Here is a 3470-nt window from a genome sequence, read left to right as displayed (position 1 = left end):
ACACACACACACACACACACACACATATTCAGTTACCGTCAATAAAATTCAGTAGTAGGTCGGCGTGCATCAATAGGAGAAAGCGCTCGCCTAAGGTGCCGCGATGTGGAACTGAACCCGAAACCACTGATTGCAAAACGAACTTCTTAACCACACATCTACGCCTATAAAATTTACAATTTCTTTCGTATTTTAGCCGCATCTCTGACGAGAACACACATTAATCATTCGTTATTTCGTCTCAACCCAACCAATCAAGATGGGTCGGACTGTGGACGTAGTCGACTGTATCGGCACCTGTATGCTAATGACATTTATCATATTGCATTCGCGCAAATTGGAGTCACGGTTGACTTGATTTGAACTTGGAACGTATTGCACAGCACTTAATTCGATGCTTTACTGTCACGACCACCACTCAGTAATTTAACGCTAATGAACTTGTCGAAGATAACGACTTATGTTTGACTAGTTCATTAAGCTATTTAGCTTCTCTGTCGATTTTTCTCCCATCTCATGCAATTCAAAAGTAAAATCATATCTCCATTAAACATCAGCCTGGTCACTTATCGACATTGATAATTTCTTCATTTATCCAGAACAACTACTGTTAACTCCTTACGATCTGGCACCACTAACACCGGACGGTTGCCGGATATTTGAATTTTCCGGATATCTGACCATCACTTTTTAAATTACCATAGCACCTCATCGTTAATCTTTTATCTTTTACTTATTTCAGTCATTAGTCTGCGGCCATGCTGGGGCACCGCCTTCAAGTATCGACCCCAGTACTGATGTTTTTTTAAAGTCTTGCACTTATTCTATCATTCTCTGTTACTGAACCGATAAGTTACGGAAACGTAAACATACCAACACCGGTTGTGAAGCAGTGGTGGTGGTGGGGACAGACACAAAGACACACACACATATGTATATATGACGGGCTTCTTTCAGTTTCCGTCTACCAAATCCACTCACAAGGCTTTGGTCGGATCAAGGCTATAGATGAAGACACTTGTCCTGGATTCTACACAGTGGGACTGAACTCTGAACCATGTAACTGAGAAGCAAGCTTCTTACCAGCCAGCCTCGCCAGCGCCTATTCTAATTAAAACTCAACAAATATCTTTTAACTTTTATATTGTAACTTTTACTTGTCTCAGTCATTGGACTGCAGCCATGCTGGGGCACGGCCTTGAACGGTTTCCAGTCGAACCGAACAAATCGATCCCAATATTTTTCTTTCAAGCTTGGTATTTAATTTTGTTGGTCTCATTTTGCCGAACCGATTATCATTAATATTCTGAATATTGTAGAAATACAAGAAATAAAAAAAGAACTAAGAATATTGCTTAAGTAAAGAACAAATTTTATTAACTTAATAAAAGACAATTAAATAAAACAATCTATTGGACTTTGAGAAGCATCGATCCATTTTAGATACTATAGGATCGTTCTTTCTTTAAATTAAGTTAATTAATTCATTAACACAAATTAGCACAAATTCTCTTGATTCTAATTAACAACACATATTTTCTATTTACTTTTACTAACTTACAGTTGCTTAAAATTTTTGCTTATTTAAGTACCAGATAGGAGGGAGTGTACTGTATTCTTATAACTTACGATAGATGACCTTAGTGGTCTCACGTTGGGCCATTTCCAATAAAATAGACAGTTGTTTATACGAACTTATAAATAGAGAGTACTTTTTTTTAGATGCTGTGTGGTACATTTAGGAATAAATTTGAATAACAGATATTTTTTTTTCTCCTGAATTTCTAAAATATATTCGTCACATTTAATATTCTTCATATTTCCTTCATACCCCAGCTTTTTAATACAGATGTGCATAATATTACCTCAAAACCGAGCCAGTACGCAAGCACACACAAACACACACACATGCATACACACAGAAATGAAACGGAAGAAAAAAGTGGAAGTTGATCTGCTGCTATGAAAATATTTGTTAAATTATCTTTCTATCTATTTTATCTTTCAGATCAATGCAAAAGAAGCAATGCAATTTGAATGCGATTATATTTCATGTGCCTCACATTAGAAACCTCCTGTTAAGTGCTGCATCTAAACACACACACGTGTATATATATATACATATATATATATTCAAAGAAAACTAGCGTTAAAAAAACTAAAATGCAAAATAAATTGCTGTTAAAAATGGAAGAGATGAAAAAAAAATTAACTTCTCTTCACAAAACGAAATATTGATTACATTGTAAGACTTGTTAGAATGTGTTCAAGAGTCTTATGTTTATAAAGAATATTAATTGCAAAAATTTTCCAGTTGCTGTTTTAAAATTCATTTAAAATATTATGGCCTCCGAGGAGATGTCTTTTAATATAATATTTGGTGACATTTTGTTCATTTTTTTAAATGCAAATTAAGTAATTTTTTAGTTATTAACTTTTGGTAATTTTTTTTATATATTTATGTATTTGAATTCGTTATAAAGTTTTAATTTCTTTCAATTTGTAATGAATTACAAACTATAAGGAATGAACGTATACATATTTTCTTTTAAACATAAATTACGCATTACGTTATTTACGATGAAAATTGTTTTTATATTTGCAAACTAAAATTTGCATATTATTTTGCTACAAGTATAATTTTTAAAAAAATAGTAGCACAATTTAAATAAATGCCCCTATAATACCATAGTAATGTATCGTTTGTAGAGCGAGTTGCTGTACATTTTTGAAATTCTTTCCCGAACATTAACACAAAAAATGTGGTTCTTATCCATTTTTCTTTTAATTAGAAGCACTGGAGATCAAATATGAAATTCCTAGCACATTTGGCATGTAATTTTTTTTTTCTTTTATAAGTTACATTTTAAACTAAAACATTTAGAATTATATAAAATGAAAAACTATTCAGAACATTTATGCTTACCATATTTTCTGAATCCTACACGAGTATAACAAAATTAATAGGATTTTCACAGAGCTAAAACATGAGAATGGATTTTCTAAGACTTTGAAGTTTATTTTTAAAGATTGTGATATGGTATGGATGTGCGGTTAAGAAGTTCGCCTTGAAACAGTCACACGGAGTGGCACTTCGGGCGTGTGTCATCTGTTACAGCTACGATCTGACGAATGCCTGGTGAGTGGATTCGGTAGACGGAAACACCACCGAAGTCCGCCGTACATAAATAAATAAATAAATGAATAAGTGTGTGTGTATTCGTCGATCCACACAGATTCATGCTGTTGGCATTCCGTCGCTTACGACATCGAGGGTTCCAGTTGATCTGATCAACGGAACAGCCTGCTCGTGAAATTAACGTGCAAGTGGCTGAGCACTCCACAGACACGTGTACCCTTAACGTAGTTCTCGGGGATATTCAGCGTGACACAGTGTGACAAGGCTGACCCTTTGAATTACAGGCACAGCAGAAACAGGAAGTAAGAGTGAGAGAAAGTTGTGGTGAAAG

This window comes from Octopus bimaculoides, chromosome 23, assembly GCF_001194135.2.
Source record: "Octopus bimaculoides isolate UCB-OBI-ISO-001 chromosome 23, ASM119413v2, whole genome shotgun sequence".
NCBI lineage: Eukaryota > Metazoa > Mollusca > Cephalopoda > Octopoda > Octopodidae > Octopus > Octopus bimaculoides.
Note: the sequence above shows the minus strand (reverse complement) of the source record.